Source organism: Macrosteles quadrilineatus, unplaced genomic scaffold (assembly GCF_028750875.1).
Source record: "Macrosteles quadrilineatus isolate MER2022 unplaced genomic scaffold, UCM_ALF_1.0 Scaffold_4__1_contigs__length_99947679, whole genome shotgun sequence".
Lineage (NCBI taxonomy): Eukaryota > Metazoa > Arthropoda > Insecta > Hemiptera > Cicadellidae > Macrosteles > Macrosteles quadrilineatus.
Window position 1 is genome coordinate 88,742,976 of NW_026542597.1, and position 15,093 is coordinate 88,758,068.

The window sequence follows — 15,093 nt, forward strand, 5'->3', positions numbered from 1 at the left end:
AGCTAGACCCACATCTTCAGTGACAGACTGAGCTGCACTGTAGATACAGCATAATCTCAAGCTAAAGGAAGGGTTACATAGACATGCAGTTACATGTTTAGCAACAAATGTAACTATAGCAAGTGCTATACCTTTAGTCACCGACTGAGTTTTAGCAAGTCGCGTATCTTAGCAAGATTTAACTGCTTAAGATTCATTTCATTGCAAAAGCTGATGTAAAAAGTGCAGCTGTAACTCTAGCAACAGATGATGCAATAGCAAGATATATGTATAGCAACAAATACAGTTTGAAATGGACCGACATCTCTAGCAACAGATGGAGTTATAGATAGAACCAAAGATAGAACCACAAGTCTACAGACATATTGTGTAATAGCTAAAACAACAACCATACGAAGTAATAGCTGAACTATATGTCTAGCAACCGATGGGATACCTATATAGAAACTGAAGGGTTACAGATTTATTTATAGCTATAGCTACATCTCCAACAGATGGAGAAACAGCTATAGCTACGGACCCAGGAGACAATAGCTGCGTGGTTGCTGTGATATTGTCTGATGATGCAACCGCCCTCTGCTCTCCGACCTCTCAGCTGTAAGCCCTACATGCAGTTCTGTAGACACTGATACACTCCTGACGTGTCTATAGTCTGTATGATGGAACCTGTGTCCTAACACTTCGTCTAGACCAGGGACTGGCTCAGAAGCCCTACATGCAGTACTGTAGTCTCTGATACACTTCTGACGTGTCTATAGTCTGTATGATGGAACCTGTGTCCTGACACTCTGTCTACACCAGGGGCTGGCTCAGCTGTAAGCCCTACATGCAGTGCTGTAGTCACTGATACACTCCTGACGTGTCTATAGTCTGTATGATGGAACCTGTGTCCTGACACTCTGTCTACACCAGGGACTGGCTCAGCTGTAAGCCCTACATGCAGTGCTGTAGTCACTGATACACTTCTGACGTGTCTATAGTCTGTATGATGGAACCTGTGTCCTGACACTCCGTCTACACCAGGGGCTGGCTCAGCTGTAAGCCCTACATGCAGCTCGTAGTCTCTGATACACTTCTGACGTGTCTATAGCCTGTATGGTGGAACCTGTGTCCTGGCAGTTCGTCTACCTAGGACTGGCCCGAGCGTTGAATCATTGAGGTAGATGGAGGGCTAAGAGACAGGCTGCATCGGGCAGACTATATGTAGCCATTAGATCTTACTCTCGCGGTTCATATGTTGAATCAACTAAAAGATAGCTAACACCATTGAATTTTCATATTGAAGTAGACATCCCATTTAGATCCACCAGCTGTTTTATTTTCCTTCAATTAGAACATAGTTCAAATACCTTTTCCTACAGTCACCCGACAAAGTTGGCTTCCTTGTACTGTTTATAGTACAGAAAGCTGCTAATTGCTGCATATTTATACTTTGCCGTACGGTTTATACTTTGCCGCACATCAGGATTCCAACGAAACAACACAAAACAGCGTGGTTCTATTATGCACGTAATCCGTGTACGCTTGTAAATAGGTTGACAACACTTAAAGATAATAATACTATGAGCAGCTGATTGACTATTATAACTACGATTTAACCTGTCATTTCGTGTTTATAGTTTCGGTATTTCTGAACTTTCTGGACTTTTCTTTTAAACGTTTTTAAAACATTCCTACAATCTTAATAAACAAGAAAATACCTTTAAAGCAATTCTTTTATGCGCGGAAACCACTTCAAATTACAAAAACATACGGAACTATATTCTTAAAACGCGGAGCACATTTCTTCCCGAGGAAAAATAGCGGAGTGATACGGACCGCGGGTACTACTTTCTCTAGGGCACCATTTGTGTTGCCAGCTGAACCTTAAAACGTGTTGTATAGTGTTTGAAAGACTAATTATTTATATGCTTTATAGTGACTGTAGGAAAAATGTAATGTGTAACACGAGTGAAAAAGGCCTTTGCTGCACTCGAAATCATTCCAACATTGCTCTCGTGTGCAGCAAAGTGCCACTTTCACCACTAGTTACACAAATAACTATTTCACAAAGTGAGCTAATGGAAGAAATACATTCTTCCCTTAGTGGCTCAAAAAATACAGTTCTACGACTTAAATAAGCGAATAGGATGTGCACTTCTATTAATAGCCAAAGTTACCTCAAAAAAGACCAAATTGTGTGTGTTTCTTTGTATGAACGCTATTCACCCGCTTGTTCATCAACACCACTCTAGTCTGTTTGTCTTCATCATCTGTCTGTGTGTCTGTGTGTGTGTCTGTGTGCTAAACGCCCGTCTGTCTATATGCCTACCCTCTCTTGACTGTGTGCTTTGAACAATCAATTACAGTTGATCATATTCAGCCTTCCAACCGTCCTTAGAGCAGAGAACGACATTGTTGGTTTCTCTGTGCTTAAAGTAGATTTAGTAGTCACTTAAACAGTTCTCAAACGTCTTCAAACGAATTTATTTGTGTTAAATAAGCTAATCCAAATCAAACTACAATTACGGCAAATTTTCCTACCACTGAATGTATATTATCACGTTGCTACACCTGTAAGAGTGCGCAAAATATCTGTTTTCCGCTCAAGGGCGGGAATGACCATTTCCGCCCGCTAAATTAATTAATTTGTTGCGAGGGACCAAGTTAAAAGAGGAATCAATTACTTGTCAGGTTCAAAATAACCAATTTGTTAGGTAAACATACAAAAACGAAATTTTTAAGATTTTGTTGTCGACACAATGTTTTCGTTAAATGGTAAGGTTTTTAACTAGTCGTCTGGTATAAGGTTATATCTGGGTTACTACAAGCCTACTTGTCTTACAAACGCTAAAGAGCGTCTTAGGCAGAGCCTAACAGCTGACCCTAATCCTGCTTTATAGCTTACTTAGGCCGGGAAGCAAAGTCTATGTTAATTAAACTAATCTGAATAACACAAAAAATTACGGAGATAGTTTTCCCCGACCTTTGAAGTTTCAAATTTTCCAATAACCATTTATATAGTTTACATTCATATTGTATACTGTTCATCATAAAAAATATTGTTCTATTTCAGATGTAATCTTGCCATCACTTTTGTAATAAATTATTATATGCCTGACTATTTTCAAGTTAGTTTGGGTGCTATTTATGGCAATGGGAGGTAGATCTTTAGCCCATAAATAAGTCTTTTTACTTAATTACATAAAGTTTTGAAAGATTTCATAAAATTCACCAATAAAATCAGCTCAAAATAACAATATGTGGTATAATAAAACCTTTTTCTAATGTCCTTCTGATGGTCTACGAAATATTACAGAGTTAAACACATTAACCTTAGAGAAAATGAATTCACAATAATTACAGTAGATTTTTTGTTATTAACATATTTCATCAAATGTGGCGTCTATAATTTACTATAAGCTTCTGAGTAAAAAAAATTCAATGGTTGATTATGGATTGAAAAATCTTATTGGGGGTTGTGGATATATATTTTGATTTTATTTTTAACTTGTTGATAAGAAAAAACGAAAACTTCTGAACTAAATCGACTATATAAATTCACTTGGGCAGTCGGCTTTTAATCATAAAAATGTAATAATTAAAATGAGAATTCACATGGATACACATTTTTTCCAAATACTACAAGAATCGAAAATGGCAAGCGAAAAAACTGTAAACAACGTTGTTATCAAAATGATAATAAGTTACAACTCTCACCCCTAACATGTGTTTGATGGGGGGGGGGTTGATTGAAAGGGGGGGGGGTGATAGAATTAGATCGATATCGAAACAATGACTCAACATTTATGCGGTGAAATATACAAACAGGAAAAGGGCGTTGAAATGTCAAAACAAAACTGACGTTTTCATTAAACATTAACGTACTTCCCTACACACATTTTCAGCTAAAGGACTTGATTATTATGTTCTTTTCTGGTATCTGGGTGTAGATGTATTATCTTTCGTTGTAGGTTATGTTGTAACCTAAAATATATTTACGACAAAATAAAAGGATGTACTATTTGTGAAAATCTGCAAAATATTGATTTAAGTCGCTTACAACAATAAGCATAAAATTATAGTCTGTGTGATTGAACCTGGCCCATCGTATACTTGGGGGACTGGCCAACAAAGGCCCATGTAGACGGAAACTCTGAAGACATGTTACATATTTGAATCAGCTGTGCTGTGGTTACCATAGGTTCTGGCGCACACCGCTAGGAGTGCCATATAGTTACGGCCTATGCGCTAAGTAACTACACGGCACTCCCAGCGGTGTGCGCCAGAACCTATGGTAACCACAGCACGGCTGACAGTCTATATAATTTTTTTTCTTCTACAATACCATAAACTAAAAGGTTGATAAATAAATCTGTACATACTAAATCTACTTAAATATCTTCTGGAGTACTAATCAACCCTACTCAATTATACATCACACACACCACTGATAGTAAGCCCCAACCCCATTGTTGGTCAAACTCACTGTTTACACTAATCTAAATGTAATTTCCCAACCGGGGTCGCGAACTCATCAAACAATCATCTTGTTCGATTGGTGCGACTAAACGCAACCAAATTGACCACTCCACTCCCCCCCTTCCCCCCCCCCCACCAACCAAATGGTCGGCGATTTGTAGTCCACATGTACAATACGGCCGTTACGGTTGTTGTGGTGGTTGCTAGGTATTTTTCTGGGGAGTGTATTTGCGATAGTAATGTAAAGACGATGCTTTTATCATCATTACTCTAGTATTTCTTATTTATAAAACTCTGTGTTTTTGTCAGTGTATGTGTTTCAGATGAACGAGAAAACTAATAATCATCCAGTCATGGGGCCAATTAATTGCGCCAACAGATCTGAGTCAGGTATTCGGGTCTGAATTGCGCCAACTACTCCAGGGAGCCACCCGATACATTCCAAGTGGCGGCCCTCTTTGACTGTGTAATTGAGTAGGTTAGGTTAGGTAAGGTTATGTTAAGTTAGGTTAGGATAGATTAGGATGACACGTAAACAAGGTTATTCCTTCTGCCTGCAACTCACCAGTACCAAGGCTTGGGCTTGGTCTTGGCGCAACTAAGGAACATTTTTTGGGACTCTTTGAGGACTTGACGCAATTAAGGAACTCTTTGGCGCAATTAATGCACGACCAATGCTCTCTTTGAGTAAACAAACTTAATAAAGCTGCTTCTCATAAATGAGATGTTCAAAGTGAATGATTTAATTATATTCTGGGTGCATTAGTTTAGATTTTAGTAATACAGCGTATACTTAGCGTTGTCTTGGTACATTAGACGAAGTAATTTATGGGTCTAATGTTGGTAATGTTGTTAGTTTCGATGGTCTGGGGAGCAATTTTGGCAGATAACTTGAAGCACTTCCCTTCCCTACATTAGCAACACAATCCCTTGTTATTATGTCGAACTCTACTCATTTGTGAAAATACAGAGACCATTTATTTTGTAAACTTCGCAAAATATTAAATCACAATAATTAGTTATTTGTGTAAATATATGCAAAACTATTCCCCAATATCCAGATGAAACGGTTAGAAGGAGTTTTAGTTAAATCAAAAACTCTAACGACATTTTTGAAAGGTTTGAGAAATTGTTTAACCTTGTATTAAACCATTGCGGAAAAACTCCAAAAACTGAACATTAAAAAGTTCCTTGTTATTCTTATGGGTGTGGATAAAAAGAAATCTGTTGTGGTTGCTTGTATATGGATATAATTTTGATCGAATTTGTCAAATTTATTTATTTTAGTCTATATTTCTAATATTTTATCCAAACAGTTTTTCTCTTCCTCGTAGCAGCAAATCCAAGAACTCGTTAAATCTAAAATAATTTAAAAAGGAAAAAAATCACTTTATGGGAATGTTAGAGTGTAAATCAGGTAAATTTGCTTTGTTTGCAGGTTTGCTGCGGTGGGGTATTTTGATACAAAACGTTAAGCTGGTGCACTACAATTTCATCACATACACACGAGTATGTATCTTAAGTAATGATGTATGCTCCATGCTGTTACTCTGTGGTTAACTTGTGTTTACTCTTTGTCCGCTCAATCATTATTCGCGGGAAAATTGCACGAATCTACCGTGAAATCTGTAATTTATTAAACACCTTTTGAAGCATATAGCGTCGTAAACGTGTAAATAATAAGACAATGCAGCATGGATTTACCTGGTACATGTTTGAAATGTTACGAGTTTGCTATTAGTTAAAGGCATGACAATAGATTAATAAGTTTATAATTTCTCAATTCAACCTGAATTTCCTCCTTAATACTACTTTGTTAGATCTATAAATTGTTGGTTAAAAATTGAAATTCCATACATTACAACAGAAAATATGTTTAAAAGATAAAAAAGAAACATTACCAACTTCAAAATCGTAGTGGTCTTGCAAGAGTGACAATATAATTTACAGAATTTGATACTCTTTACAATTTTGTAGAGATAATTTTGGTTATGGTTATAGGAATACATTTTCTGAACCTTAATCTTTTATGATGTTAATAAAATATAAATTTATCTTTTTATAAAGAACATACGGACAACTAATTTTAGAGTAAAACATATATATATATGTAATTTAAAGTTTCTAAAATGTGATCTTGAAGAATAATTTGGGAGAAGACTTTCTCGGAATCTTTTATGATTTTTCTTGAGAATGGCCATAGGAACGATTTTTCAAAATCGATTTAATTTTTACTTGTCCGTCTAAGTATTACCATAGACAAAACTACCACCACTAGGCCTCATGTTTGGCATAAAAGCATTGTTACCAAAGTTTTCTTTTACTTTATGAGCTCATTTACAAAGCGTACATCATTAAGCAGTAAATCTTGTTCTCAACACTTAAAAGAATTCCATTGTAAAACAGCTGTGCAACAATGAGACAAGTTTTATAGTTACAAGTAAGAGTGACGCAACCGTCGCTCGCCAACTGTGACTAATACCTGTGACTCGTCGCGGTCACTTCCCGGAACGGTTACTCTCGCTAGTCACAGTTCCAATGGAACAACATAACCCAATGGACCTTCCCTGCCATTGGTGTGTGGGATGTTGTGGTTGGAAATAGTTGACACAAACCAAGCCTATCAAGCTGATGTCATCATTTTGCCGAAATGCTTAAAATAAATTAAAAGAGTTCTTGTGAATCGGTGAACGGTAGTGCATATTTTAGTCCCAGTGTCACTAATAATATATTTCAATGCAATTCAAATTTGTACTATACTGGCTTATTTCAAGCAGTAATAAAAAATACTTGTTGTCTATTAACTATGTTATAGTCAATGAATCTACGCAGTCACATTTTGAGGCATTTAGACGGGCAAATCCAATGAAAAGAGACCGGGAAGTTCAACTGTCCTGAAAACCACCCTTTTGGTTTCCAAGTGATTTTTTAGATGTAACTTAATCTTAGGTAAGAGCTCTCCGGAAATGTTGAAGAGATTTGTTACGGCTTAAGCTACACCAAAGATGATCTACGCTTAAACTTAATGTAAAATGTAAATCTTAAATACGTGGTATGGGTGCCAATGTTTAGCCATTGTACCGGCTCCACATCCGATAAATATGAGATAAAAATACTTTACTACTGCATTACGTAATTCACAAATAAACCCAGTAAACCAAAGAAGTGGAATTTGATCGGAACTTATGCTCTGCTATCATTTTCGCTGCGACAATAAGTTTTATTACTAGTGTCATTTTGTAGGTTTCTTCCCCCTGAAGATGGGGTCAGATTTCAAATCACGAAACGTCAAAAGCTTTTACTAAACCGTTTTGACTGACTAAAATGTCCACAATAATCCTCTAAACAAAGTGAATTAATTACATAGACATATTTACGACTACGGAAATTGAAAAATTCCACAACAAGAATGCATGTTTCGCACCACTAACGCTTAACAAAGTGGCATTTTCAGTAAATAAGCAATGAATGGGATTTATTGCACATTGTGCCTAACAAGGGACCATTTGGCAGTTTGATTGTTAGGTAGATATGCAGTATTTACACGCTGCGGTGGTTTTAACGATAATTTGGCATCGGACACACGCCGCGTAACACTTGTTTAGTAAATGAACATTCATAATTACGTTTTATTTTTACACTGACGTTGGTAGCAGTGATTATTCGGGTTGGAATAAATATTTACTGGTGATCCATCATGTATCTGTGTTATTAATAACATTTTAATCACTCTTTCATGGGTTTCACTAGTAATTTGACCAATTTTCGTAGTTTGGTATAGGGGGAATAGACTTTAATGTGATATCACCTTAAATTTACCTTTGATTATTTTGTTTCCACTAGTTTTAATTTAAGATAAATTATATAGTACATTGTATACTATGTTTTTCGGTGGTTGGCTGAAAATGTACAGTTTTTATTTATTTTCAATGAATCTTTACCTTGAATTTATTTTAAGTGACAATTTCATCATATTTACCATGTACTAATCTAAGACAAAACGTTAGATGGTCACCTGTATGTCATATAACTAATTTAGAGGTACACATAATTAATTGCTTTAAACCCAAAATATGTGTAATGCAATTAATAGAAAACGAGTCTTTGTTGGCAGCCATGTTACAAACAACACTATTTTAAGATCAGCTGCTCTTTGGCAAGCAATATTCACAAAGAGCTCAACAATCAAACAGCTGGTCATTTTTTTAACCGGAATTTTTCTTACTTATGAGCAAGCTTTAAAACTACTGAGTTACCCAACTATAGGTACATATGGCATTTTCAACATAGGAGCATTCTGTCGGGCGAAGCAAATTCCATCGAGAAAGTCGCAACTTGATGATTTGTTTGTGTAATTAAAATTCACGGAAGATCTGACCAATGCGCAAAGATTTACGGCTAACCTCTTTACATGTAAAGTACATGCGATAAATATTATTTAATAATGCAGGATTGGACCTCATTCGAATCTAAAATATTACCTGTGTTAACTGTTTATATCCTTTCTGCTTGTGTATGTCTGTCTTACAGCAGTCAGGAATTAATATTTTTTCTACGAAGGTTATTAATTTAGCGTTATTCTGTAAATTAATTATGTGTAACATAATGGTTGCATTTTGTAGCACACGAATAGCCTTTCTTTTGACTGTATAGTTATTTATCAACCTAATTTAAGTGTGTATATTAGTTGTTTAGCGTACGATACGATGTTTATTTCGTCATTTTACAGTTGATATTGTTTCGATTTCACTATAGAATTTTGATAAAATAATTAAACATCAATAGCCTATGCATGCGTTGTTGGAACTGTATATACCTTGTTTTCATATGGACTCCTTCATCCAAGGACTTATCCAAGGATAACATTATGAGAGTGTGTCCAATCTACATAGGGCAATCTAAATTTCGAACATATCTATATCCATGGATCTATCTAAAACACCACTCTTTGTCGGAATAGATAGCCACGATTGTAAATTACAGTTTAAACATATTTTGACAGTCTATCGTTATTTACACATTGACCTAGCCAATGGTAACAGCTAATATTGTCTGAGGTCTCAAGCAATGTTTGGTTAGGATACGTTGTGCTGATAAGTATCGACGGTCAAGAAAAACTGTGGGATAATAGATTAGGTGCAAAAGAATTGGTCTTATCTTTGACAAACTGTTTGAAATATGTTCAGAGCCTTCAATATTGGTACATGTGCTTAATACTCTACATATATCATAATTGCTAGTTTATTTGATATCGTTATGGTTTTACAATCAATTAAAAGCTCATTCTAATTTTCCAAGATTTTGTTTTATATTTTTATTCAACGCAACGCATTATTACACATTTTGGTCCTTCGAGCCGGATATGAACCAGCGACCTTTAGATTTCCTTTCAGTATGCAAAATATTTAGATGCATTTTACACTGCAGGCAATGTGATAGACTATACATTTTCATTGGTGATTGTTTTTTTTATTCGGCAAGCAAGCCTATCTGGCATACATAATGTTTATCTCTTATTTTAAGATCTATTTTTTTGCTTAAACTCCTCGGTTTTACCTTTTTACACTAGATGACACGAGATAGACAACTGACTATTCGACCTCTCGTCTTTTCGTTCAAGATGTTGTCGCAATTTAATCTTTTTTAATGTGGCTACCTATTTGTCCTTCGATGTATTTTCTTATCTACTGTCGACCAACTGACTATTTGACCTCTCGTCTTATCGTTCAAGATGTTGTCGCACTATAAACTTCTTAAATGTGTCAGCCTGTTTGTCCTTCGATGTATTATCTTATCTACTGTCGACCTAATAGCTATTCGACGTCTCATCTTTTCTATCAAATCTGTTGTCTACCTGATGTCCTCTAATGTACTGTATGTCCTTATCTATCTGTAGGCAACCAACTGAAGCGTAACAGGTCATAAAAATATCAAAACATTCTTCAGATTTTACAATACGATTAGTGGTCTAATTTCACAACCCGAAGTAAATGAAAATATCCTCTATATCATGAGTATACATCTACCAATTATTATACATGTCCTGTACCATTGACTTTGAACAGTGAAAGTACACTTCTTAACCTATTGTAAAATCTAAAGCCTTATTTGATGTGTATAGGTTTATAGGTGTATAGGTGATTCGTATAGGTTTTGGCACGCTGAAATCGACTAAATCATTCTCTACTATTTTACAGTAAATACTTCACCACACTCTAGCAAAACTATACATCAAACCCAATCCAAAATAAGGGATTTTACGAACAGGTGATTCCCTCTTTGCTAAATCCAACGTCAATTTAAAATTTCTCAAATACATATACTGCACACCAAAATGAAGACGATGGAAGTCTACATTCTACAATGTACTCTTTTCACACATGATGTCATTAAAAACCCGTTTACATGTTCTATGTTTACGCGGTGGAGAGTACATTTATCAAACTGACACATCCCCCCCTTACACCCCCCTTCCCCCCCTTCAACCCCCTGGATAATCTACTTGTCGTGCGGGGTTGACTGTATAATTGGAAGGGAAACATTGTGTCATGTGGCGTAACATATTATTACGGGAACTTACGGGTGATTTTGGAAGCAATTTGGGGGTTGGACCACAATAAGTGCGTGAATAAACTGAAAATGAACAATATATATTGTTGGGTGGGTTACGATGCAGTGTTCTTTTATAGATGCTATAACAAGGGAAGTTTTCAAGATGAGTTAATTTGAAACATATTTCACATTTATGACTAAAATCAGAGTTGTTATAATGGACATGGCTATAGTGCTGACATTGACCTACAAGTAGACTTGTAATTAAGAATACAATAAAGAAAAATAACTAACACGTGGATTGGGTTATGATATCCTAAAATCAAATATCACGAATTAATATGATTTTAAGCTAATAAATAGCTGCAACGATACCATAGACGCTTGAAATTGGGCTAAATCATACATATTACAAAAAACACAATATACTCTAATATTAGCTTGATACTGTATTAATCAGTTTTTACAATTGGAATATGAAAGTTAAGCTTTGACCACAAAATTAACAAGTTGTCTTAAAATCGACAAGGAACAATTGACATCAATGAGTAATTTATTAAATTCTCCATTACTATGTAAGATGACTGGCATTTACTAAGTCTTCGGAATTTGTTAGGGTTTTATAAAAACATTCTGTAAACCATCAGGACGATATTTTCAGTTGAGCTTCATATAATTTAATTAAGTTTTCAATTAGCAATAATCTCTTTAATGGCCAAGATTTGATCAAACAACCTATTTCTGAACCTCTCAAAACGTAAAATTTGATCTTTTATTTTTAAAATTCTTAAAGCAGTTGCTAAACATATTACTATGTTAAATATATCTTTTTCTAAACTAACCTTCCCTAACTGCTATTTTAAAACTGATTTTGAAATTTAATTGTTTCTAACAAAGCAGAAAACGTTTCTATCAATTATTTTTAGATTTGTTGAACCAGCTAGCAACTAACTAAACCTTACTGTAACAATATATCTTTTCATTTAAGTGACATTTGTGTAAAATATTTTGTAAACGAACTTCAATATACCTGTAAACTACTATAAAGAAATCCGTGACTTTTAGAACCAAAAGAATACGTGGTTAAACCTCTCCTGTAATGCTGAGACGTGTTCAAGCTATTATTAAAAAGTTAAGGCTAACCCCAGACCAACCCCTGTCTTGCAATGCAATAAAAGGGTTGGCAGGATTACGGTAGAGGTAAGAGCCTAAAGAACCGACTATAAGGAAAACTTCCTCAAATGTACATACATAAAATGTAAGTATTCCTATACAATTTTTTTTTGCAGTCAAGTGGTTATAACGCACACCTTAAATATGAAGGTCGATGGTTCGATCCTGAGTGGAGATAAATTTGGACGATGTTCGTTATTTGGTTGAACTTTCTATCAAAAGTTCAATACCAGCTAGATTATGATATATGCACAGACATCCCTCCTTAAAAAGTAGAAAAATGCAAATTACACAGAAATGTACATACTTCAACGTTAGATACCAAAAATCCCAGGGTTTGGACCGTTCCCTTGACAAAAAAACCTTAAAATACCAATGATATAATATGAACACCATAATCCAAAATGGTAAATATTTTTCTGTTCTGGAATTAGAAAACATCGCAGCGTTCCAGTCGTACTTTAGACAAACATCTGTATACTATAGTCTGTACGATGGAACCTGTCACCTACCCTTGGGACTGACTCGGGCCTTAAACCATTGGCCAGTCCCCAGTAGATCTGGTCAGGAGACAGGTTCTATTATACAGACTATAAAACACCAAACTCGTTACTACATCTTAACAGAGAACATTGGTTGAATTGGTTCTCTACTTACGACCTACTCATTGTAGTTGTAGGCTAACAATGGCCGATCACAATATTGACATGCAACCAGAGTTTGACGTGATCACGTGACATGCCAGCTCACCTCTGCACGACATTGAACCCTCCACCCTCCACTACTTCCTGTACTGACCTTGTCTATAAGGGTGGTAAGCACCCCCAGTGCTTTGACAATGCCTAGTGTACATCCGTAGCAGATAAGAATATGATAGGTATTGGGTGATTGGGGTGGAATCTAAACGATGTGTTAGAGTGATAGGTATGTAAGTCACGAAAAAATATGTAGAGTTTGTATAAACTTTTAGTTTTAAATTTGGGAAACATTAGGAAACAGTCAGGAGTATTTCTAAAGGAACGCGGTGGAGAGTTCCAGGACCTCATGCTCAAGTGATAATATTTTAATACTTGTAGTATTTTACTTAAGGAAGTAATTTTTAAACATACCATGATGCCTCAAATTGGTAATTTTTGGGGCAATCACGAAATGTTTCTAGGGGAAGAGGAGGTAATCGGAAGAGTTACGAAGGATAACCAATCCTTCTAATACTCTATCTCACCTCTCCTGTATGTGATGTTAGTGTCCAAGGTTAGTAGGACAAAATACAAAACATTCGTAACAGTGAACAATAATTATCATTTTATCAACATTAAAAGGTGACTTAATCTCAATACCACACCTAAGTGAAGCAACGCTAACTTAGATAAAAGGGTTTGTCTTTGTAACTACAGCACCGAGGTATCTTTTAAGTTTTTCGTTAAAACCTTTTCGTTTGATTTTGGAAACGTACTTTTAAAATTGTACCTAAAAATCTCAAGAATCACGAAATTGTTAGTAGAAAACAGTACATTGGACGTAATTACTCACGATTTATTATATCTGTTCTACCAAAGGGAACAGAAAGGTATATTATAAAATCTACACATTTTACACTCTTGTAAAATTAATTTATTAGTAAGAGTTGAACCAGATGTATATCATACACTACCAGTGTATAGTATCCAGAATCTCATATATTCCAAGAAAATCACGATATACCAGTAATACAATTGTAAAACCCAAATCATCAATAAATGTACAAACGTTATCTCAGGCTTAGAAAACCCTTCTTCCGATTCGATATATATATTTGAAAAAAAAAACATAACAAAACAACAACAACAACCTATACTCCCCGCAAACTTTCGTGGCGGCTGAGGGATTAGGACGGCCGGGTGGTGGCCCAGCCCCTAATTAGCCCTCGCTCGGCTGCACTGGGTTTTGACCATGAGTCAGGCACTAGGCGTAATGCATAGTTGATAGAGTTTTTGTATATCACCATAAAGTGTATTAAATAACGTCATTTTTGTAACCTGCGTCAAATAACAAGAACATTGAGCCCAAACACGAAATAATTACGATGATTTTAAGTATATACTTGGTTTTAAAATAAGAGACAGTTTTTAGAACAAGGTATATATTTAAGGTTACTGTATTTACAAACTATTTACACTACTGTTCACTAACTATTTACTATTTACAATTATGTTCAGAGAATGTCGTCCAAAGTCACGCAGGAGCTGAATGTGATACCAAATAATTGTGATATTATTAAGTACAGGCCTACACTTTGTTTGAGAATAATATATCGTTTTTAGATGAAGATATATATTTACAACAAGAATATAGAAGCAACAATTCTATGTATATAATTGTAAATAGTTAGTGAACAGTAATGTAAATAATTTGTAAATACTCTTAGATATATGTATATCTTGATCTGAAAACTGTGAATTATCCTTTAAAAACGTGTAGGTTTGTACTGTTAATATAGAAAATATTTTGTAACACATTCAGCTCATGAGTGGATCTGGATAACATAACGGTAAATTGATTTTGAACAGTATTGTGAATAGTTTTTAAATTGTCTAAAATGTATATAATTTATTCTATGATTTTATACTAAAACAAAGTGTAGGCCTGTATTTAATAATATCGTAATTATCCTCTTGTTTCACATTCATCTCCGGCGTGATTTGGACAATATTCTCTGTACCGTACATAATTGTAAATTGCATATAGTTAGTGAACAGTAGTGTAAATAGTTTGTAAATACAGTAACCTTAAATATATTAACAGAACAGTAACCTTGTTCTAATAACTGTCTCTTATTTTAAAACCAATAATTATACTTAAAATCATCGTAATTATTTCGTGTTTGGGCTCAATGTTCTTGTTATTTGATACAGGTTACAAAAATGACGT